The sequence below is a fragment of the Pinus tabuliformis genome, chromosome 1_2 (assembly GCF_031772625.1).
Source record: "Pinus tabuliformis cultivar Carrire ecotype Pingquan chromosome 1_2, CPIR1, whole genome shotgun sequence".
Classification (NCBI taxonomy): Eukaryota; Viridiplantae; Streptophyta; class Pinopsida; order Pinales; family Pinaceae; genus Pinus; species Pinus tabuliformis.
The window spans coordinates 559,026,690-559,052,531 of NC_142298.1; the positions used below are offsets into that span (position 1 = coordinate 559,026,690).

Here is a 25,842-nt window from a genome sequence, read left to right on the forward strand (position 1 = left end):
TAAGTTTGTTGTAACTATTAAAGTCTTTATGTGCTTAGTAATTAAATTTGGGTACATAATCATTATTTTATTTTATAAAATGGATCTTAACTTATTGGTACTACTTATATATTTTAATGTCAAATGTATAATATGATTTTCTTTTATCTAAAAAAATATTAGTAATTATATTAATAAAACAAAACAAAAAAATGATATGTGCTTAGTAATTAAATTTAAATATATTTACAAAATCATAATCATTATTCTGCATTCTGGTTGTTATTTTCTCGCAGTTGAGAAACTCCTTCAATATTCTGTCTGTTATTTTCTTGCAATTGAGAAACTTCTTCAATATTCTCTGCTTTTTCCTCGCAACTGGGCAACAACTTGTTCACGATTTTGTCTGTTATTTTCTGGCCCGCTAGAAATTTCAAGGGTCTCGCTATCACAAAGGGGAGAAGAATTCCCGCAATGAACTAATCACAAAGAACTTCTACAACAAATCAAAGGGAAGGTTACTGTAATTACAATATGTAAACATGTACATTGCAGAAAGTAAAAATTCCAATTTTCTTTACATTGCAGAACGTACAGTTTTCAATTTTAGGACTCGAGCTCTCATCTAGGCGAGAAGACAGCCAGATTGCTACCGCTTCTCTTTCAATATTTCCCTGCAGATTTGATTGAACGAGGCCTTCAACATCAATATACCAGTACGAATCACCATGGCTCGCTGACTGAAAAAGTAAGTCTGTGAGCTGAACATCCCATGGCTGAACACCGTGGCAAAACCTATCTGCTATGTACCATGTGCATTAAACTGCAACCCTTACTCTTAACACATAATAAGCCCAGCCGTGAAGTCTCACCTATAGTTAGGTGGGAGGTTTGGCCTTTTGGTCCAATCCCAAACAAGACTATATATTCTTGAGAGCGGTTCCAAGCGTCATTATTTTATAGTGTGAAAAAAAAAAAAAATAACTGAAGAATGGGTGATCCACATACTGTGCACCATTTTTTTTGATAGAAATTTATGATTAAATTGTCTGAAATTGTACAGCCTGATTGGCATAGATGGTATAGATGGATTCAGTAACAAATATACTTCACCCTCATCATGCACCGTGGGTCTGATATAAAATTTATCAAACAAACAAATAATTTGATTAAAACTGTGGTTTTTGATGGTATAGATGGATTCAGCAACAAACATATACTGGGCACTGATTATGCAATATCTGATATACAATTTTTTCAAATAAACAAGCAATTTGTTTGAAATTGTGGTCCAATTGGCAAGATTATGTACTTCTGAGAGCTGCTCCAGGAGCCATTTCATAGTGTGAAAAAAATAGAGTAACTGCCGAATGCTTGATCCACATACTTGGTAAACCAACTTTTGTTGAAATTTATGATGAAATTGTCTGAAATTGTACAGCCTGATTGGCATAGATGAATTCAGTAACAAATATCTACTTCACACTCATTATGCACTGTGTGTCGGATATAAAATTTCAAACAAACAAACAAACAATTTGACTAAAACTGTAGTTTTTGATGGTATAGATAGATTCAGCAACAAACATATACTGCACTCTGATTATGCAATTTCTTCAAATAAACAAGCACTTTGTTTGAAATTGTAGATTTTAAACATATACTGCACTCTGATTATGCAATTTCTTCAAATAAACAAGCACTTTGTTTGAAATTGTAGATTTTAATGGTACACTGCACTCTGATTATGCAATATCTGATATACAATTTCTTCAAATAAACAAGCACTTTGTTTGAAATTGTAGATTTTAATGGCATAGATGGATTCAGCAACAAACAGATTATTACATCAGGATTATGCAAGTTGTGACATACAATTTTATGTATCAAACAAAACAACAATGTTTTAAAAATGAGAGCCAAGGTAGCCATTAAATGCACATTCTACATAACATATAATAGTGCCAAACAAAACATTACTCAAAATATGTGTGATTCCTTGCTGAATTAATCTTGATTGCAGATTCTAGGAATATATTGGAATCCGACAATTAGATTTCAAGATATATAAAAATATCCATAATTGTTGATCATAAACCACATTTACTCTCCTGAAAACACAGCACTGGAAATTGCAAGAATTACAAACAAACGAAAGATACCGGTAAAAAATTGTTGCTTGTTGCAGAATTTTACTCTACAAATAGTCCTAGTACTCTTCTGTTCCTTTCTTGCTTGCAGGTATAGTATCTGTCCTTACCTTTGAGTATATTGGCTGAAATAAGAAGTGTGCTGAAGCAGAGGACACCATTAACAGCAGCAGTAGCAGAGGAGGTTTCCACGGGGCGACCTGGGAACACATCCACATTAATGTAATCTCTTGATTTCTCCATGAGTCCTGTGAATGTGAATGTGTTCCAAGGTCACCCCAGTCGGGCCTACTCTGTTTCATTTATTCATATGAGCCCAATATGCAGGGGCAACCCCTTCTGAAACTGAGAGTCCATGAATGTCTGTAATTTATTGAGATGAGATTGATAAAAAGGGAGAGAGGTTCCGAAATCTGGTAGTACAAGCAGTACAAGTGAAGTGCAGAGATGACCCTGAGATATTTGTTTGAGTTAGGTCGAACTAAAATGGTTTTACACAATCTCGGGTGCAGCAATGTTAATGCTTAATCCCCAGATTTAGGTAGAATTAAGTGGGGAAGGTGCCGTGATGGGAGGTTGGTACGAGACTGCACTGGGCAATGTATGAAGTGTACTCCAGTACTAATTTTTTGAGCAAAAAGATTGAAGAGTACACACAATAATACATTATTATAGTAATAGAACAAATTGAAGTACATAAAGGTTTGAAGTTGTCAAAGACAACTGTGAATGCTGACGTGGCTATGAGACTTAGTTTAGTAATGGCTGCTTCACATTATTTATAATTTTCCCAATTATGGAAATTTCCTGCGAAAGTTTGTTACTGTTGTAAGATTTTTTTTTTAACTGATGAAAATGCAGTGGAATGTTTATTTGGTATTTCTAATTGGTCAAATGATACTGCTATAGGTTAATGATTTAGGTAAATGGCCCATGTTCAGGTAAATAGTCATTATTTACCTTTGAAATTATTTTATTTGTATATTAATTAATTTTGATTATGCTGCGAATTGATTGTAATAGTATAGGAGTTTAAAAAGTAAAATCATTATATTATTCTCGCTTTAATTTAATTTAATTTAATTTTATCATGACATCTTATATTAATGTTATCATGAGATCATATGATATTAGTATATTAAATATGGTTACACATTATATTCTAATTTTCATATATTTTGGTTTGTAACCTAAGTGGACTTATTTATGTTATAATTGAAGAGCAAACATTCTCCTCATCCTCCCCCTTTAATGGTTGGATTTTGGTTGAGTAGGGTGTTTGTGGAGTTGTGTTTCATTGCAATAGTGTGTTGAGTAATGTAGTGTGTTGAGTAATGTGTATGAGATTAAAGTTGTTTTAAGACTTGTATAACTTTGTAGATATGGTTGTTTAGAAAAGGCCATTTGCCTTCCAAGTATTTGGGGAGCCTCTTGTTATGTACCACAATCAGGGAACTAATTGGGAAGATCTCATAGAAAGGACCCGACGAAAGGTCTGTAAATGGGCTTTCTGGGCTCTTAATTTCCCAAACCGCCTAATATTGACCAAAGCAATGTTACAAGCTATAATTCCAAAGTATTAACTAGTGGTAATACCTATTCCAAGTACAGTTTGCCAATGCCTTTGCTCTATTTGGAGTAACTTCTTATGGAGAGGTATAGCTAAAACGCACAAGTGGGCCCTTGTAGGATGGAATAAATTGGCCCTTGTAGGATGGAATAAATTGACTACACCAAGATCAATAGGGGGACTAGGTCTCCAGGATCCTCAACTAATCAGTTCTACTTATGGTATGGAACTATGGTGGTTGTGGATTCATGGAGGCCCACAAATCTGGAAACAAATTTGGCTCAGAAAGTATTTTCCATTGCACACACAAGAGGAGTGACTACACTTTGAAGCAAAAATTCAAGGCTCTGGTATCTGGAATTGGGTGCAGGCAGGTCAGGATCTCGATAGACATTATGCATTTTGGGAGGTTAGAGGGGGGATGATAGCATCCTTTTGGGAGGATTCCTTGAAGCAACATCCTCGTTTAGCAGAGAATGAGAGGCTCCAAACCATTAAAACTCTATCAACGGCTTTGGGGCTCATAAGCTAGTAAATTAATGGAAACCATTAGAAGAGAATCAATACTTATGACAATGGAAGGATAAAAGCGACTATACCCATACAAATGGGATTCACCTATGGGAGGAGTTCCAAGAGATACTTGAAAATAGACAAATAATCGTCTCTCAAAAGCAGGACATTCTATGATGGGGGCGACAATCATCTTGAGCCTTCTCAATAAAAGAAGCATACTCCTTACTTGAAGGGTTTTAAATAAATGACAAGGAAGTGATATGGCAACAGTTGTGGGAAGGTTCATGGTGGCCAAAGATCTCAAATTTCCTTTGGTTGATAGCTTGGGGGTGTTCAATCACCTAGCATTGCCTTCGAAAAAGGGTTATGAGGTCTCGCCTCTATGTCTACTATGTTCTCAAGCGGAAGAATCAGCATAAAATATTTTTATTACATGTCTCTTTGCCAAAAGAATTTGGGAACTCATCCTACAAATCTTTAGATGCAACTTACCCAGTTTGGTCAATGTCTAAACTTTGATGGAACAATGGTTTGGTCATCAGTTTAAAAATCATGTTGTCTTACGAGCCTGACATTTGACTCTAGATTTTACCCTTTGGAACTTGTGGAAAGAGAGAAATTTGAGAGTTTTTGAAATGAAAAAAGGACTGCGTCTTTGTTAAAAGAAATCATCATCCTTAACATTTGGGAAATTGTAATCGTCTCCAAGTTTTCTTCAGAGAATTGGTAAGTGGATGAGTCTGAGGAACATATTTTAGAAAGCCTTAGCCTCCATCCTACTCGGTTTACTTCCTCTTCATCAACTGAACAAGGGCCTAATCACTCAAGTGAGAATTCATTTTCACCAACTCCAAGAGCCTTCATCAAATTGAATTTTGATGGAGCTTCTGAAGGAAATCCTAGAGTGGTAGGTTATGGTGGGATCATCATGGATAAGAATTCTCACCCTTTACATGTCTATGCTTTTTCCTAAGGTGTCGAAACAAACAACCTTGCATAGTTTTTTGCACTTGAGAAAATACTACAAATTGCTATCAGAGAAGGGTATCATATGATACAGGTTCATGGAGACTCTCAACTCATCATACACTGTGTATGTAAGTTGTTATATGGCCACCTGATAGAGAGACTAACCCACATTTGGCACCTTCAGGAAGTGGTCATCAATATAAAAAAAATTCTATTAAAATTCGACTATATTATCCCCCAACACACTCAGCGGGAGGGCAATAAGGTATCAGACACATTGGAAAATTGGGGTAGCATAGAGAGACACCTATATTTTGATGAGTCATGGACAGTTGCGTCAAGTAGGGATGACATCCATGCAATAAAGAGGTGGGTGGAATATGATAAATTATCAGTGGAGACTAACGTTCTCGATGGGGTTGGTATTACAGTTGACATCTTTCGTTAGGCTGCATGATTAACATGTCGATCAAATGAATGGCACATGGGGTAGTGGCCCTTGGTTTGATAGCCATGCCATCCACCTATTATCTTGTGCTCCTCGTGTGGCATCCTCACCATTTACAAGCCTTAGATCACCTACTCTGGTCATATCAACTTAAATGTGTGCAGGTGGTTGCATTTGGATATGAGTACGAAATTATTTTTGGTAGTGGGTTTCATCCTTTGTCATCTTAGATGGGTAGGCTCTCTCATGGTGGATTGGTTGTGAGTGGAGGACTTCCTGACACACAGGTAGAGCTCATTCAAGAGCTCATGATTCTTGAGTTTATTGGGTTAGTTAAGGAACATGCCCTGTCATACACCTGCCTTGCCATGGATATCACTCACATTGGTTATTTCACTCAACAACTCTTCCCTCGCACATCCTCACACTGCATATGCATGGGTAAGCTCTTAGGGTGGCAACATTTTTATGGTTTAGTTTTTGTTGGTGAGGTATTATAATCATCAAGTTGTGCCTAGATGAGTAAGGTAGTCACTTCTGGCCCTTAGGGAGGTTTTTTGTCTTGTCATTCTCCTTCGTCTTCTTACGTTTGTTCATCAGTTAGTCATTCAATGGTTTAGTACTTTCTCTGTAGTTTGGTGAGCCACTCTAAGAGTCAATGTTCTTTGTGCTCTTTTTACATAATTCGAGGTTTGGTCCTTCTTTTCAACTGGTGGTTGTGTTGCCTTCTGCATCACCTCAAATGCTCGACTCTGCTAAAATTTCTTTCAGTTGTCCAATGCTTACTCTCTATTTCTTCAAAATTTGGGGTTTTGAGGGAGTTAAGGGTGTATTTTGTTTTCAAGCTTTGTTGCCTCCTTTTATGTTTTCGTTTTCCACACAGTTCACTCTCTCTCTCATTACCTTAGCAGTTGTTGTTTCCCGAGGTAGAGATCCTACCCACCCTTAACATTGGGTATCCTTATCTGTCTGCTTTCACACACTACCTTTCTCTACCATGTCCAAAGTTTATATGTAACCATGTCCCCTCGGCAGAGACCGCCCAACTGTCATTGTTAGGGTCTAACCCTAACACCTTTATCTATGTAATAATCCCAATGGGCCAATTCAGAGTCATAGTTAGTTAGAGAGTCAATAAATCCCACATTAATAATTGGAAGTGGTTGACCCACATTAGAGAAAAGGGACCATAGTTAGTTGTAAACGGGTCATAGTTAATAAATAAAGTGGTTAACCCATGTTATGCAAGGGACCACTAGTAGTTAAGGTTTTGGATGTCAGTCAGTTATAAATAGTCTTAGTTAGTAAGGGAAAGATCATCAAGTCTTATTGTAATTGATCTCTGCTCTGTTGGAGGTAGCCCCCTCAAAGAGGCAAGTGAACATTGAATCTGTTTTTGAATAATAAAATAATTTATATTTTTTCTCATTTGATTTTGTGTTTTGGGCTATATTTCTTCGTATTTATGGTATTTTGGATTTCTAGCAGGTCAAGAGCATAACAAGTAGTATCAGAGCACTTTCCAATGCCAGTTGTACCTCCAATTTTAACAGATTTTTTTTTAGGCTAGAGACGTGTTCCAAAGTCTAAAAAAACCACTGGATCTGTCGTTAAGCGCATAAACCTGTAGATTTGGGTAGGCATGCACATAAGAAATACAAGAGGTGGTCATGCTTTTTGGGCTCACTTGTAACCCCTGTGGGTACCCCTTCGAGTAGTAGCGCATTAAACAGAACCATGCACATACTGCACTTCCATGTACCCTTGGGTATATCGGAAGCCCCCTAGGCTCACCTAAAACCTAACCCTAGATAAGTCGCTAGTCGTCTTGCTACTACAGTACACTGAGAACAACACTCGGGGAGATTACTTGCACATACAATAGGGTAGTCAGGTAGTATGGCTAAGGGTACGATCGATCCTCCTTAGTTAGTGTCCTGAAAGATTTGGCCAAGTACTATTGTTAGACCTCTTGTATATTGCGATCTGTAGCACCTGACACTCCTTTGTGACCACAGTTCCCTCTGCTATCTAAAGATCGCCCTCTACCTTATCTTCTAGATTAGATCCAACAGTTGGGGTTATATCGCCATTGTACAACTCAGATTCAGTAGTTGAGGTTTTCACAGTGCAGATCAAATTATTTGTGCAGTGATGGTTTTGGTTGCCATAGTCCAGATCAGATTTTCGCAGCACATTCGACAAGACTAAGACCTTGGAGTTTCTATTACTATAGTCTAGGCGCAATTTTCGTAGGACATTGGGTAGTATCAAGCTTTTTGGAATTCAGCCACTGTAGTATTGATCAGCGGGGAGTAAAACTCCTTTCAGAGTAAAAAAAAAAATGAGTTAGAGACCATCACGGGACAGTTGCAAGAGACTTAGCCCATAAGATTCGGGACAAAAAACAGGTCGCATTCACTTGTAAGCCCCCAATTTTTCCGCGGTCCCAATTTTTTTTCCGATGTGGCTTCAAGTGACCCACATCATTAGATTCCCGAGCTTGCCCTCTTTCCAAGCAGACTACTCTTAAGTAAGCTCAAAAAGATTGATCGAGATTGGTGTATGCTGGGTACCAGATCTCAAGTTATGGATGCGGAAAATCCAATTGAGAGGATCAACAACCTTGAAGACAAAATCGAGGCATTCGAGGCCAATATTACCCAACAACTCTCAGAAATAGAAACCTTTATAAGACCGCCTCTTACAGAGAAGCCTAGTGTTGATTCATACAGAGAAGGGGAATCCATCCATCACATTCACTTCCATGGAAATCACCACTCTTCCAACCACCACACACCCAAGCTCGACATGTACAAATTTGATGGCTCTAACCCTGCAGTATGGGTAACACAAATGGAACAATATTTCTCCCCTAATGATATCCACGAAGATGAAACTAAACTACATGTGCGAGCCATTTACTTGGACCAAGAGAGATGGCAGTGGTGGAAGTGGCATCATAAATGTTATCCAACGATAGAAACTTGGAACATGTTCTCAAAAGCCATATGTGGTCACTTTGACTAGGAATCCAATTTTTCGGGATGTCTCACAAAGCTCTGGAAAATAGGTACAACAAATGACTACATTGTAGCCTTTGAGAAATTGGCCATCAGAACTGATAGTCTAGGAGATGACTTCTACATGGAATGTTTCATCAGTGACCTAAAAGAAGCCATCCAAGCCCATGTTTGGATCCACCACCCAGTCACTTGGTTGGATGCATGCCACAAGGAATTAGACGTGGAAATCATTTTAAATGGCCAATCCAATCGTTCAAATTTCACTGTCAAGGCGCATCCCACCTAGTTTCAGGGCCCCACCCAAACACTTGAGTTTCAAAAGGTGTCACCAACAGAAATGGCCGAAAGATGAAAACAAGGACTGTGTTACTATTGTGATGACAAGTACTCCCCTAGACATAAGTGAAAGGAACCAAAATTAGCTCAGCAGATGAAGCTCCATCCCTTGAGGTGCCCGAGGAATAAGTAGGGGAAACCCAAACCGAAAATGATCTCACAACTATGTCAGATGAGTCAGTTATATCACTACATGCCTTGGCTTGCATTTCTTCACCTCAGACTCTCAAAATCCAAAGCTTTATTAAACATCGACCAATAGTGGTAGCACTCATAAGTTTATCCATAAGATAGTCACATAAGATTTTCATTGCTTTGTGTGGGCGGTATCTAATTTCCAAGTCCTTATTGTTGATGGAGGGACCATGAAATGTGAAGGCCATTTTGAAAATATTAAGCTTCAGATGAGAGACTACCACCTAAAGACCCACATGTTTGCTATTGAAATGGGTGGTTGTGACATTGTCCTAGGTGTTGAATGGCTTCACACACTAGGCCCTATCACAATGGATTTCCAGGAGTTATATATGAGCTTTAAGCAGAATGAACACATTCATACATTAAGGTGACTCCAGGAAGGTGCTCCTACTATCATCAACTTGCATCGAATTGAGAAGCTTTTAAAAAAGGGCTATCATGGAGTAGTCGCCCAGTTTAATTCCATTCAATACATTTAATCCACTACTCCTCATATTCATCCTGAGATGCAATAGGTATTAGATCACCACCAATGGGTCTTTAACAAACCTAAAGAGATTCCACCCTCTAGGGGTGAACATGATCATAACATCCCTTTGGTCTCGGGTGCCCAATCGCCTAATGTCCACCCATATCAATATCCTTTTTCCCAAAAGAATGAAATTGAAAAAATCATCAAGGAACTCCTCGAATTTGGTGTTATCTGTCCCAACATCAACCCTTATTCATATCCAGTGGTCATGGTTCTAAAGAAAGATGGAGAATGACGCATATGTCCGGACTTTTGGGCCCTCAACAACCTCACTATCAAGGACAAATTTCCTATTCTGGTTGTTGATGATCTACTTGATGAACTACATGGTGCTCAATTCTTTACCAAGCTAGACCTCCACTCAACCTATCACCAAATACGCATGAAGGAAGTAGACATTCCCAAGACTGCCTTCCGAACTCGTGAAGGCCATTATGAATTCCTGGTCATGCCATTTTGTCTTTGCAATGCTCCATCTACTTTTCAAAGCCTCATGAACCACTTTCTGAAACCATATCTCCGCAAATTTGTCCTGGTCCTCTTCAATGACATTCTCATCTACAACATAACTTGGGACAAACATCTTTAGCATTTAGACCAGATATTGCAACTGCTCCAAGACCACAAATTAATTTCCAAATTATCCAAGTGCTCTTTTGGTGTGGAAGAATTTGAGTATTTGGAACACATTGTGGGTCGTGAAGGAGTGAGGGTTGATCCAAAAAAGATTCAGGCAATCCAAGATTGGCCCCAACCAAAAACCTTGAAGATTTTGAGGGGATTCTTGGGCCTCACTGGCTACTATCACAATTTTTCCTGCAATTATGGTTGCATTGCTAGACCCCTCACTAATATTCTCAAGAAAAAATCATTTCTCTGGACTGATGCAGCTCAACATTCCTTCTTGGCTCTCAAACAGGCCATGTGCTCCACTCTCGTATTGACCCTAACAAACTTCACCAATTTTTTTTTATTGAATGTGATGCTTCTGGTACCAGTATTAGAACGGTATTAATGTAGGAAGGTAGACCATTGGATTTCACCAGCCAACAACTCAGTGGCAAACATCTGGGTCAATCTACTTATGAGAAAGAAATGATGTCCATCTTACATGCAGTAGACACCTGGCGGCCATACTTGTTGGGACGACGTTTCCAAATCCGCATGTGTTACATAAAATTTTGTCACTGTCCCTATACTCCCCGTTCCTTGATCCCAAAGGACCTCTACAGTGAACCCTACATGCTCTCCCTTCATGAAGAAACTCCCATTGTGTCCCTCTTCATGAGAAGATCAATTCTCTTTTGCACCATTTCCCCTGAAACTCCTGTTTTGCCCAGTTTAGAAGACCGGCGCTAATGACCCTTGTGTTCCTCGCACCGATATGTAGGGATTAGAACTATCCCTAGCACCAACCAGAGCGACTGAGTTGTGTTCCAATCGCTCCGGTCCTGTTACAGAAAGTTTTTAAATTGAGAGCCGAAGCTTCCATCTCTAGAAGCTTCGTTACAGAAGTCTGGTAAATGGTTTGGCTGGATGGGGTCGAGGATGTCAGCTTGGGTTCCTTTCCCCTAGTTCAACTACCTCAAGGGATAAGACCTTCTCCCATGAGAAGAGGATCCATCTCCCATCCATTCATTCTATATAAACCTCCCTTTTTCCCAAGCACAAGCTAGTGTTAATGTTGTGTGCGAGTGCTATTTTGGTTTGGAGTAAACAACAAGCTATTCATAGTTGTAGCTCTCTAGTTGTGTGAGGGAGAAGTGTGATTTAGTTGGAGTGAAGCCTAAAGGGAAGAGCCTTAAAAATATTGTTGTTGAGGTCATCATGGAATGCTAGCAGTAGTGTGTAGGAACCTGGTCTTGTCAGAGGAGAACAACAACATCAAGACAATGGTTGTAATCTCTTCTTGATTCAATATATATGAAACTATCGATTGATTTCCTACATGTTTTGTCATCTTACATATTCATGGCTTAATGTTTCTTGACTTTTTAATTAGGTTGAATTATAATTTGTCTATTATCATGGTTGTTGTTTACTGTTATTTACTTGTTTTAGGTGTTTGAAGAAGGAAGTGAGAGATAGTTGGAGCGAGTGAACAAGGACATCATCAAACGGGATAAGCGTACTAAGAGGTATGCCCTCTTAATTGGTTCTAACCTAAGGAAATCTTCCATAGAATGTACCTATTGTGGCTAGAACCATTATCGGGCTAGAGGAATTTGTTTGTGTCTACACTTATAATTTTACTTCACCACAAATTGGTGACTCCACTGGGGAAACGTCCTTTTGTTTGTCTTGGATTTCATGATTTCGTGTGAACTTTTCTAGTTCCACTTTTTCCCTTTGGTTCTGTTTCTTTTCTCCTACTTACTGGCATGAGTTTGAAATTCATAGTAGCAAATCTGGTCCTTGTTTCAATTTTTTTTTTCTTGGCTCCCTCGATCAACGTGCTTAATCCGCTGACAGTCGTGACGATCATCATGATTTGCTGAGAAACAGTCATGCTGACCAGCCTCTGGCACTTGTTGTCAATTAAGCAGTTGCACCAATGCCTGTAAAAGAAGATTAGGGTTTGTCCCCAATCTTGGCGAGCATGTTTTTCTCTCATGATTTTGACCCCGTAAGCCTTTTAGACTGTTTTCTCCCTTACTAGAAAGCTGTTTTTCATTTGGTTTTGTTTGCTTGTTGGCTTATCATCTTCCTGCTTGATTTCTTGAGTCATTGAGTAGTCAGTGAAACTAGGGCATCTATATTGTCATCCATTCAGCTTATTGTGGACTTAGTGAGTCGAGTTGTAGGTGTACTTACTCGCATTTCGTTTGCGGTCCTTTTATGACTTTGACTTCCGTTACACAAGTTTGAAAAGTTTTTGTTTGCGTGTTTAAACGTTTCTTTTTGGCATGGATTATGTTGCTTGTCTTGTTGTTGGTAATTTTGGTTCTTCATTAGTTTGAATGAGCCTCTCTTTTCATGTTTTCATTTGCTTGAAGAGTTGATTGTCTTGGAAACTTGTTCATTGAAGTATTGTATGCGAAAAGTTTATTTCGTTGCTTCATGGAAAATATGAAATTCTACTTTGTTGTATCATTGTGCTACGATAGCTTGCATCACTTAAAGACTATTGCATTGGCATTTGAAAAAGGAAAATAACTCTTTTTTGCTTTTGAAAGGACTATTAGAAATGTGCTTGTCAGGAAATTAGGAATTGGAATGCATTTTTCATTAGTTTATTTTTTCGAAAAGTGAAGTAGTGAAAGATCATTTTGTTTTCAGTTGTTTGGTTTTTTGCCTTTGATGGTATAGTTTCTACCCTCTCTAGTGTAGGCATTCATCGAATTGAAAGGGTCTTGTCTCATTTAGTTGCATTTAAGGTTTTTCGAGTCGCATCGCTAAGATCTAAAAACTGAAACATAACTCAAGATAAACTTTAATTGAATTCAATTAATCTAAGGCGCATTTGACACTTAACGATCATATCTAGAAGGTCTAGGCTAGAGATGTGTTCCGGTATCGTTAAACCTAGCAGCTGTCGTTAGCTTCGTTATTAGACAGTGCTAGTACATATTTTTGCTCCTCATACCATCGAGTATATAATGGGAGAACCCTTTAGGCTACAATCCTTTATCCTTAGGAAGCCAAGTCAGTCGCTTTGTGAATGTGATACACCGAACACAACATTCAGGGAGATTGCCTGCTCCTACTTCTCGGTTCGCCGGGAGGTATTCTGTAGTTCACGGTTGCCTGGTAATCTTGTTTATCTAGGTCATCTAGAGCAGTCATTTGATCTTTTTAACTCATTAAACTTAAAAGATGATTTGATCACTTGTCCTTTCGAGCTCGTTTCCAATCGAAAGTGATAGTGTCATCTTTGTTTCTTTCTCAACTCTTAAAAAATGAAAGAGCACCAGTCTTTTATGCATCTTAATAATTGATTGCCCATGATCCGATAACACCCTGTTAGTCTTTTCTGAGACCAAACCGTGAGTTTCCCTTAAAGAACATTTTAAAGCCTTGAAGTGAATTTTTTTTTCGACTAAGATAAGGTCATCATGGTTGAACCATCTGGTTCACCCAATTCCTCTTCCTCTCCTCCGTCTAAAAGATTGACTGAGGAGCTGTTTCCTGAGTTACCGGAGTCACTCAAAGACCAAGGTGTTGAACTCAGAATTGTTCTGAGCATTCAACCTTTGTCATCTCGCCCTCCGCCCACTTTCAATACTGGGTCATCTGCTGATCTTGGCTTGAAGTCTCCAGACAATCCCGTTCAAACTCCTGAGAACTCGCTCACCACTGATGGTCAGCTTGGACTGGTTATCTACCCTTCGAATCCTTTGTTTGACCCTATTGTGATATCAGAGCAACGTCCTTACAATCCATAGGACCAGTCGGGTGTTCCTTTGGAACTATCCCCTCATACTTCTTTGGCCATTTGTCATCTTTTGTTCCCGAATATGCAACCCAAAGGCGGTGCTCCAGTCACCTCTCCGGAAGAGTTCGAATTATCTACTCCACACACTGTCAAGGAGGAAGAGCTTTCTTTTCCTCCTGAGGGTTTCCCCTATACCGGGGGTATTCTCGCCAGTTTTCCACCCAAATATGTGTCTTTGGCATAGTTGGTTTCAGGTACACCTAGTGCCTCATCACTTTACCATAATCCTATTTGGGCATCAAGTGCCATGCCTACTTCAAGTCCGTTTGTTGTGAACACGACTTCCCATCAGGTTGTTACCTCAGTCCTGGTGCAACCCACCATTCTGAACACCCTTGTATCGTCTCCCAGTTACCCATCCAGCACCAACAGTTTCAAAGAATGTCTCTGTTAGTTCCTCCATCCCTCTAGTCAGTGGCCAAGCTGTGCCACCGCTTGGGGGAAAAACCTGAATGTTTCTATGGTGTCAGGTGCCACCAATGTGAGTGGCTCACAAGCTCACATGGTTGGTATGAACCAACCTTCTTCTAGTGTTATTCATAACCCTGCTGATCTTACTGGATCAAGCAATGTCCAGTACCAACAGGTTCAGAATCCCGTTGGTCTGCCTAGATCGAACAATGTCTAGTATCAACAGCATTACGAGGCTCAGGTCCAATACCAAACTCCTTACGTTCCATATGGTTCTCAAGGAATGGTTATTCAACCTTACACCCTTCAGTCTGGGCAGTACATTCAACCTGGCTCGTCCACCTTCCAAGATGGTTATGGCTAGATTCAGTTCAGAAATTTTCTGGGCACTGTTCAAGTATCCTTGCAATAGCAAGGACAACCTCTACAACAACAAGGTAAAAATTTGTTTCCACAAGGGAAACCTTTGGTGCAGCAAGGGTTCTCCATGCAATAACAAGGGAAAATGATCCCATAGCAAGGTCAGCTGCAACAGCTGCAGGGTCAACCCTTGCATCAGTTGCAGCAAACTGGGCAGCAATAGATGCAATATGCTTCACACACCTCCCAGCCCATGCCCTCACAAGGCCAACCTATGCAGCCTCTAGGACAAATTTTGCAACCTCAAGGTCAACCCTTGCAACAACAAAACCAACCCGGGCAGTAGCAACCCTTGTATATGTATCAGCAGGGTCAACCCTTTCAGGGGCAGGGCCAAGGTCAAGTCTTGCAGCAGTAGGCCCAAAATCCTAATGTCCTATGTCAACAGGTTCAATATCCTTTTGTTGAAGGGTAGCAGGTACAGAATCCCTATGTCCAAGGGCAACAAGTGTATCAACCTTATGCCCAAGGACATTAGGTACAAAATCCTCTTGTTCAGGGACAATAGGTTCATCACCCATATGTTCAAGGACAACAATTCCAATACCCATATATCCAAGTTCAACAAGCTCAACAACCTTTCAACCCGTACGTTTCTTATCAACAACCTAAGAAACATATGAGTTAAGGCATCCTTTGATTCTATTATTTCGAAGACGTCTCTCGATACATACTCTCAATCCCCATGGCTTGGCACTTTGGAATCACCTGATCCCTTAGCCGAGACCTTCCTTGCTGATGAAGGTATCATGGAAGTCATGTCTCTGGAGGAACCACCTTGGATCGATACTCATCATCACTCCTCATTCCTGCCTCGCCTGGAGGTCATGTATGCCACTTTTGAAGAGTCCTCTTCTCCATTTCCACCACTGATCACAACTCATGAAGTATGGTCGGAAGGAAATCTGGGAAATATTACCAAAACGATGTCGATTGATATTTCTATCAAGCCTGGTATCATTGAACATGTTCACATTAGGGTATCTTGTTCTCGAGATGAGATCAAGACTTATACTCGTCTCTTTCAGGAGTTTCGTGATGTGTTTGTATGGTCCTATGAAGAAATGCCCGACATTGGTCCTAGCATCGTTGTGCATGAAATACCAACTTATCCACACGCGAAGCCTGTTCGCCAACGGCTCCGCCCAGTGCACCCTAGGAAGGCTGCTGCCATCAAGGGTGAAGTTGAAAAACTTCTCAAAGTTGGGTTCATCTATCCCATCCCTCTTACAGATTGGGTGTCCAATATTGTCCCGGTGACTAAAAAATAGGGCACGATCCACGTTTGCATTGATTATCGAGATCTCAATCGTGCTTGTCCTAAAGATAACTATCCTACTCCCTTCATTGATCAAATCATTGATGAATGTGCCGGGAGTGAGATCTTTTCCTTTATGGACAGTTTTTCTGGTTACAACCAGATCAACATTGCACCAACCGATCAAGAAAAGACAACTTTTATCTATCTGTGGGGTACGTTCGCATACAAAAGCTCCCTTTCGGCCTCAAAAATGCTGGGGCTACGTTTTAGCGGGCAATGTCCTATGTGTTTCATGATATCTGCAACACTGTCCAGCCTTACTTGGATGACCTTCCTGATCATTATCGTAAGCGCCAAGATCATCCGAACCATCTTCAGCAGATTTTTCTGCGCTGTAGGCATTATAACGTTTGGTTAAACCCACATAAATGTGTTTTCTGCGTAGAATCTAGACGACTCCTCAGCTTCATCGTTTCCAAGGATGGTATTTTCCTTGATCCACTGAAAGTCAAGGAAATTGTAAATTTACCCCCTCCATCTTCACTGCACCAACTCCAGAGCCTACAAAGAAAGGAAAATTTTCTCTGTCGTTTTATACCCAATTATGTTGGGCTAGCTACAGGATTTACCTGGTTGCTAAAACAAGGAACACCCTTTGTTTGGGATGAGGTAGCCCAAAAATCTTTTGATGATCTCAAGGCCATCCTCGTAAATGCTTCTTTGTTGAACCCTTCAAATTATTATCAAGATTACTTCCTTTACCTAGCTGCGGCCCCTAGCATTATTACTATGGTCTTGGTCCAAGACGACGATGAAGGCAATGGACATGTTATTTACTACCTTAGTCGTAATCTCCTTGACACTGAAACACGTTATGTACATGTCGAGAAGTTGGCTTTGGCTGTCGTCCAGGCTGTTCAATGCTTTTGACACTCCATTATTTTACGCACGACTACTGTGATTTTTGAATGCAACCCCATGACCTATATCCAGACTCGTTGGTTGCTCAGGGGAAAATATTCTAAATGGATTGTGATCCTGCAAGAATTTTATTTGGTATTTACTACTCCAAATCTAAGAAGTTACTTGTTTTCGCCGAATTGATTTGTTCCCTTCCCTCTAAGTCTCTCCCTGTTGGTGCAGATGAACAACTTCTGGATGAAACTCTCTTTCTGATTAGCACCCTTGACCCATGGTATGGTGATATCATCGTGTATCTCCAGATGTCCACGTTCCGGTTCGTGTTGACTAAGGATGATCACCAAAGGATTCGACATCACTGCCAACCCTACAGTATTATTGGTGATACTTTATATAGTGTTGGAGTCAATTCGGTTCTTTGTCGATGCCTTATGATCAAGGAAGCTGAAAGAGTTCTCAATGAATGACACTCTGGGGCATGTGGTGGTCATATGTCTGGATACACTACCACTCAAAAAATCCTTCGCGTTGGTTATTTCTGGCCGTCTATTTTTAAGGACTGCATCCTTGCTGTTTGCAAGTGCCATGAATGCCAAATTTATCAATGCAAGATGCGTGCCCCACCCACTCACCTACACCCCGTCATTACCATTGGTCCTTTTGCCAAATGAGGCAGTGATTATATGACATGTAACCCTCGTTCGGCCAGGGGGCATGTCTATATTATCATCACTGTGGATAAATTCACCAAATGGTCTGAAGCGATGCCTACATACTCTGTAGATGGTAAGACAATGACTCAATTCCTTTTCAACCATGTTATTTACAGGTTTGGCATACCTCAAGTCATTGTCACAGACCATGGCTCCCATTTCAGAGATTACATGATGGCTGAGTTGACATCTTCATTGGGCTTGCGCCACAATGGCTCGACCCCATATTATCCTCAGGCCAATGGCCAAGTTGAAGTCGTGAACAAGGTTTCGGTTACAATGCTTCAGTGTACTATTGGGATGCACAAGTCAAATTGGCATCTCATGCTCTTTTCAGCTCTGTGGGCTTACCGAACCTCAACCAAAGACATGACTGGTTTCACACCATTCCAACTGGTCTATGGTCTCGAAGCAACATTGCCAATCATATTCGAGATTCCTTCACTCAAGTTAGCTGTTGAACTCCTCCCTGAAACATCACCTCAGGAGGAACGCCTCTTATATTTAGAACGACTGGATGAGACTCGCTGTCTTGCTTCCTTGGTCATTGAAGCACAAAAGAAACGAGTCAAGTCCCATTTCGACCAATCGGTCTCCCCTCATGCGTTCTCTGAGGGTGATTTGGTTTTATTATACGACCAAGCTAATGATAAGCTGGGGGCATGCAAGTTCGAACCCATGTGGCATGGGCCCTACATTGTGAAATGTGTTTTGCAGAAAGGAGCCTACGAGATTATTGACTATGAAGTAAATCCTCTGGATAAGCCTCGAAACGAGCTTTACCTCAAGAAGTACTATGCTTAGGTCATCTTGCATGGTTACTTGTGTACATTAGTGTGCCATTCATTTTTGTGTAGTGTGGTTTTGTGTGTTAGTTTTCAAACAAGATTTCTTGTTTCCTATGCTTTTCTTGCTCTGCAGATGTCTTTGACTCCTCACATCAGTTTTGCTGACGGTGCTTACCATAGTATCCAAAATATCTCATTTGTGGCATGGGCTATTTATGACCCTAATGGTGAGTTGATTGACCTTCAAGGTATTTTTCTAGGTCGCACAACTAACAACATTGCTGAATAAAGTGCAGTCATCGAACTGTTGTCAGAAGCCATTGCTCTTGACATTAGAGAGTTGGTTTTCAACCTGGATTCACGGCCTGTCGTCCTTCAACTCAACTAGAAATATTCCATCAAAAACCCTCAAATATTGAGAATGTATCTCCGTATTCGTCTACTGGAAAGGCATTTTGATTACATTACATATCATCATATTCCTAGGCGCATGAATACATTGACAGATGCATTAGCTAATTATGTGTTGGATAGACATTTACGAAACATTTGAAAAGATAAAACAAACCATTTGTACCATTGCAAAAAAGAAAATACAACATATATATATATATATATATATATATATATGGTGATACTATATCCGTAGCATGCAGGCCTCAAAAATGAAAGTGCTGGACCTAGGAACTAATCAACATGGTGATTGTGGTAGCATGATACAGCTCGTGCAACACAAATCAGCAATCGATGGATCCGATCCGAGATTCCCACTTTGTCTCTGGTACTTACGAGGAATGTCTCCTACCCGAGCATACTCTAGGATACCATGAGTCAACCCCTCAAGGTTCCTCGCGATATCCTCCTCGTTGTCACTCCCCTCCTGATAAGGAGCGACAACATCAATCAGGCGAGGGACTCTCCTGGCTATTGGGGACATCCTAGTAGGCCGCTCTGGTCCAATGTCTACATTAACAAGAGAAATGTTATAAGCACATATATACCCAAAACAATTTAAAAATATCAAAATTAAAAGATTTATTTTTTACCTTCATCATCAAAATCCTCCCCATATCGTAAGGGCATATACGGATCTCCACGGAAGTCAGTGCCACTGTATGGCCAGTCCTCCATGACGATCTTTTGTCATCGTAGCCATGAAAAGAATGCAGGTTTGTATGACATGTGCTGACCCCCAGTGATCCTAGGCATCAAACGACTCTAGCGGGCCATTCGCGGACTGTGTGGCATAGGAGGATCTACCTCAGTCAGTTGATACTAGAATAGTGGCACATGTTCCAAGAAAAAGGTCATGAGCACAGATCTGAAGCAAAATTGCTTCAGATTTCCCACCTTAGCTTTGGTCAGCTGGCACTTTATGTTGACCTTCATGGCCTCTGCCCAGTTGAAAATCGTAGGTGTTGTACAGTCGATAACATACATGAACTTCTACTTTTTGGTCTCATGTTCTACTTAGGACCCCATCACTTTCTTGATGGTCAACAGAAGCACTCTCAGTGTTAGATCCCGAACACTGGAAATCTCAATCTTACCACTCTTAGATTTCAGGGCCTCAGGGTAGTGTTCAGTAAGCAATGAAGATATGCTTACCCCAATCAGTCGTGACCCATACAAGTTGATTGGTTCCCCTCTTCAGGATAGTCCAGTGATGAAATATATATCTGAAGTTTCCAACTCCATCTCTTGGTCACCAATGACAAATATTTCCTGATTAATGTCCCAAAGACTAATCAGGTACTGAAGCAACTCGGGTTGGGCCCGCATCCCTCACATGAGAAAGAATTTGAGGAGCTCGCAAGCCCTCAAAGCTTCCAGGCAATTTGGATCATTCAGTGCCTGGGTGTCCACATACTCATGTTCCCGTTCTTTCCAGTCCACTGTTTTTGGCGATTCTTTCTTGCAAAAACCATTAATTTGAGTCAACAATCATGCTTGGCCCATAAATTTTAAGTTTTAACAGTGATTTTTTGAATAAATAGGTTTTTTCCCTATTCACGTCGCCGACGCGCATTTTTTAAAAATAGTTGTGCTGATGACGTGACAGGCTTTGTTAATCATCCTCGGCTGGTGTAATTCGGTGCCTGGAAGTCGCGGCGACCATGGGCGAAAAACGTTTTGCAAAACCCCCTCAAAAAAACAAAAAATGGTTAAAAATAAGAATAAAAGACATGAAAATGGAGCTCAGGGCTTTGGATCTTACCTGTAACTGGCTGCTTGGCGAATGACCTCCAAAATCTCCCACAATCTACTCCAGAAAAATTAGGGAAAAGGTGAGTAAAAAGTATTCACAGTGAGGTAAAATGGTAAAGGGTAAAAATATATTTACTTTTCTCCTTTTTATTCATTTTTTCATGAAAATATCAGGTTTTTGTAAATATTTTAACCTATTTTTCCTCAAGAAATGGATAATACACTTTACGTTTTTTCACAACGACATGTGATGGATGTTCAGTGATGATGACAAGTCACATTTCAGCTCTTTTCTCAACTCGTTAATCTCATATGAAAATATTGCCAAGTATTTTTCCCTTTTGACTCGTAAAAGAGAATAAAATGGGGGGTCATCTTTTAAGCTCTTTTCCGACCCTTTAAAAATGAAAATATGGTCGAGTCCTTGTCGTTTCGAACTCGTTAACAGATGTGAAACGTCGTTCGCCTAGTATAAGTTTACCCCATTTTCGGGTTGGGAGGCACTATTTAAGAAAAAGGTACTCCTTGACTGAAATGGTCAAGCGGTTCTCTCAATTATCATTTTCTACCTTTTTGGGCTCGAGAGACACCAATGTACGAAAAGGGACCATGTGGAGTTTTATTTTCCGTGTCTTTTTCAAACTCTCTAAACACAAAAAAGATACCAAGTTACACCTTTGTCGGACTCATTAACATATTAAACGACATCGGATTCATCACCATGACAAACATGAGCTTCTCCTTCCTAGGGCTCGTTAAACTTACTAGGCCAGATTGGTCCAAAGGATGAACTTAAAGTGCAAGCATATGTTATCCCCTTCAAGCTTGAGATTAAAAATAATTGGGGTACTTGCTAGAAATGGTGGGGGAAATTTTGGAAATCTAATCAGTTGTGTCGACAACTCGCTCTTGAACATGACACTTTCTGCTTTGTGTCGGGTTGGGATATCCTCCTTTGTATCGTTGACCTTCCTGGGTTGGGACGTTCATTTTGCCTTCCATTTGATCTCTGCCACGTCATCATTACCACCAATCTTATGGATCCAAAAGCTGCTAAACTTCCAGTTGTGTCATCGATATGTTCAAGAGTTGTCCTTCTACAGTTACACTTACCTCAGGTTCTTTGTATCATCCAAAATCATTTTTCTTCCTTTTGTTTCACGTCGATGATGTGGGATACAATATGGCCCTCCTTTGACATAGTCACTTCCTGTCGACTTCAGTTCATTATCCGGGAAGCTGACCGAGAGACTCCCTTCCAGTACCTCAAAGCTTGCATGCCCTAATGGCAAGTTCTCCACACTCGACGACAAGCTCACATTATTGATCTTCGATTGAGTGATTTCACGAGTGTTTGACTTCAATTCCTCTATTCATATTCTATGGATTGTGCTGATAGTACGTTAAGGACCATTGTCATTATTGGTGGTTTCTCTTGCACTTGTTAACAGTTTGAATCATTGACTGGAAATCTAGCAACTTTCTAGCATGTTCAACGTCAACACATCTACTCACATGTTAGGATTTGTACTTTGATTGGGTCGTGTTGGAGCACAAGGCCCTGGACTCAGATTACAAAAGTCTAGGTTGCGAAGTGATGTGACCTGGTTATGATGATATACATGTCTCTTTTAAATGGATGGCTGCGCCCATACCCGGATCCATTTACATGATCATTCTCTGGATGGTTGTGTCCATGCCATGATTCATGTATCAATTAACAGAGTTTCAAGTTATGTATATGTATCTATACTTGCTTGCAGGTTTTCTGACGACATGCTATGGTTCCTTGCACTAATTCCTAAAGCATTTCATCCCTCACTCTAGTTCGGCATTCACGCTTTAAGGGGCATCTGTTACACAACATTTTTTCATTGTCCCTGTACTCCCCGTTCGTTGATCCCAAAGGACCTCTACAGTGAACCCTACATGCTTTCCCTTCATGAAGAAACTCCCATTGTGTCCCTCTTCATGAGCATATCAATTCCCTTTTGCACCATTTCCCCTGAAACTTCTGTTTTGCCCAGTTTACAAGATTGGGGCTGATGATCCTAGTCTTCCTCGCACCGATATGTAGGGATTAGCACTATCTCTAGTGCTGACTGGAGTGACTGAGCTATGTTCTAGTCGCGCCGGTCCTATTATGGAAAGTTTTTAAATTAAGAGTCGAAGTTTCCAACTCTAGAAGCTTCGTAATGGGAGTCTGGTAAATGGTTTGGCCAGATGGGGTTGAGGATGTCATTTTGGGCTCCTTTCCCCTATAATGATGGAACTACCTCAAGGGAAAATACATTCTCCCATGAGAAGAGGATCCATCTTCCATCCATTCATCCTATATAAACCTCCCTTTTTCCCAAGCACATGCTAGTGTTAATGTTGGTGTGCTAGTGATATTTTGGTTTGGAGTAAACAACAAGCTATTCATAGTTGTAGCTATCTAGTTGTATGAGGGAGAAGTGTGATTTGGTTGGAGTGAAGCCTAAAGGGAAGATCCTTAAAACTATTGTTGTTGAGGCCATCATGGAATTCTAGCAGAAGTGTGTGGGAACCTGGTCTTGTCAGAAGAGAACAACAACATCAAGACAATGGTTGTAATCTCTTCTTGATTCAATATATATGCAACTATCGATTGATTTACTACATGTTTTGTCATCTTACATATTCATGGCTTAATGTTTCTTGACCTGTTAAGTAGGTTGAATTACAATTTGTCTATTATCACGGTTGTTGTTTTCCTGTTTCAGGTGTTTGAAGAAGGAAGCGAGAGATAGTTGGAGCAAGCGAACAAGGACATCATCAAACAAGATAAGCGTACAAAGAGGTAGCCACTCTTAATTGGTTCTAACCTTCGGAAATCTTCCATGGAATGTACCTGTTGTTCCTAGACCCATTATCGGGCTAGAGGAATTTGTTTGTGTTCGCACTTATAATTTTTCTTCACCACAACATGGACCATCAAAGCCTCAAATATTTTCTGGAGCAACGTTTATCATCGCCACAACAAAAGAAATGGTTTGCCAAAATTCTGGGATATGATTATGATATAATTTACAAGAAAGGGTGCGACAATGTAGTGGCTGATGCTTTATCGTGCCAATTTGAGGTTGACAACACCTTGCTATCAATCTCTCTACCCATACCAGATTGGATTGAAGAGGCCTGCAAGGAATGGTTCTCCCATCCCTATCTTTCCCAACTCATTAATAACTTAAGAGAAGATCCTAATTCCTCAGCAAACTACTCTTGGAAGGATGAGATTCTTCGCTACAAGTATCGAGTAGTTATATCACCAGCCTCCACCCTCAAAACCCACATCTTGGACGAGCTACACTCATCTCCAATTGTAGGAAATTCATGCTTTCAAAAGACTTATGCTCGCACACGTTGTTCTTTCTTTTGGACTGGCATGAAAAATGACATTCTTACTTTTGTAGCTGAATGTGATGTGTGCCAATGCAACAAAGGGGAAATAATCAAGTTATCGGGAACCTTACAACCATTGCAACTCCCTGCCTCTATCTGGACGGATGTTTCCATGGATTTCATCACCGGTATCCCAAAGCCAAGCAAAAAATCATTCATCATGGTTGTTGTGGGCTTACTTTCTAAATATGTTCATTTTTGCGCTCTACCACACCCATTTACCCCCACTTTGGTGGCACAATTTTTCTTGGACTAGATCTTCACACTGCATGGCATGTCGACTTTCGTTGTGTCTAATCGCGACCCCACTCCCACCAACCAATTTTGGTAGAAATTTTTCAAGCTACAAGACATGCAACTCCAACTAAGTACCACATATCATCCCCAAACTGACAGTCAAACATAAGCAATCAACAAATGTTTAGAGATATATCTACGATTCTTCACTTCAAAAAAGCAAAATCAATGGGTCAATGACTACCTTTAACTGAATGGTGGTATAATACTAACTATCATGAAGCCACCAATATGACTCCATATGAGGCGATGTATGGAAAAATCCCACCTTCATCTATTTCTTATATCCTTTGATGTTCTAAAGTACGGAAATTGATCAAGTCCTACATAACCGTGCCGCCATGATAGCTCATCTCAAAGATAATCTACATCAAGCTCAAAACTGAATGAAGCAACATGCATACCAACATCATTCCGAGCACACATTTCAAGAAGGGGTTTAGGTATTCCTGCAACCCCAACCATATAAGCAAACATCTCTCAAAGAAAAGGATTTCCATAAACTAGAACCAAAATTCTATGGGCCTTAACAAATACTTCAACACATAAGAGCAATCACCTACAAAATGGCCTTGCCACCTACTTCAAAAATCCATCCAGTCTTCCATGTATCATGCCTCAAGAAAGTGGTGGGGAACAATTGCATAGTTCAAACAAGTCTGCCCGAATTAGATGAGGAAGGCTCACTTTGGCTTCAACCAGAACAGGCCCTCGATACTCGTTAAAGACTTCTCCACGGCCACACAGTCAAGGAAGTCCTCATCAAGTGGAAAGACACCTCTCCAGAAGATGCGACCTGAGAAGCAACCATTATTCTTCAGCAATTTACGCATATTTATCCTTGAAGACAAGGTTTCTTTTGATGGGGGGAGGGCATGTTAGGGTCCAACCTAACCCCTTTATTTATGTAATAAGACCAATGGTCTGAGTCAGAGTCATAGTAAGTTAGAGAGTCAATAAATCCCGCATTAATAATTATAAGTGGTTGACCCTCATTAGAGAAAAGGGACCATAGTTAGTTGTAAACAAGCCATAGTTAATAAATAAAGTGGTTAACGAGTGTTATGCAAGGGACCACTAGTAGTTAAGGTTTTGGATGTTATTTACCTATAAATAGTCTTAGTTAGTAAGGGAAAGATCATCGAGTCTTATTGTAATTGAGCTCTACTCTAGTGGAGGTAGCCCCCTCGAAGAGGCAAGTGAACATTGAATCTATTTCTGAATAATAAAATACTTTGCAG

The 25,842-nt window shown here is 40.2% G+C and overlaps 1 long non-coding RNA gene across 4 annotated transcripts; it reads right to left on the reverse strand.

Annotated features, from left to right (window-relative positions):
• Positions 1–253: 253 nt before the first annotated feature.
• On the reverse strand, positions 254–2,657 carry LOC149206822 (uncharacterized). 4 transcript variants are annotated; one of them, XR_016251958.1, is made up of 3 exons: positions 2,240–2,632; positions 575–719; positions 254–475 (listed from the first exon to the last, which is right to left on the reverse strand). It is a non-coding gene; the product is annotated as an uncharacterized LOC149206822 (long non-coding RNA). The 4 variants fall into 4 exon arrangements; XR_016251959.1 differs by having other exon boundaries at positions 254–653; positions 2,240–2,657; XR_016251957.1 differs by having other exon boundaries at positions 254–719; positions 2,240–2,657.
• Positions 2,658–25,842: the final 23,185 nt, after the last annotated feature.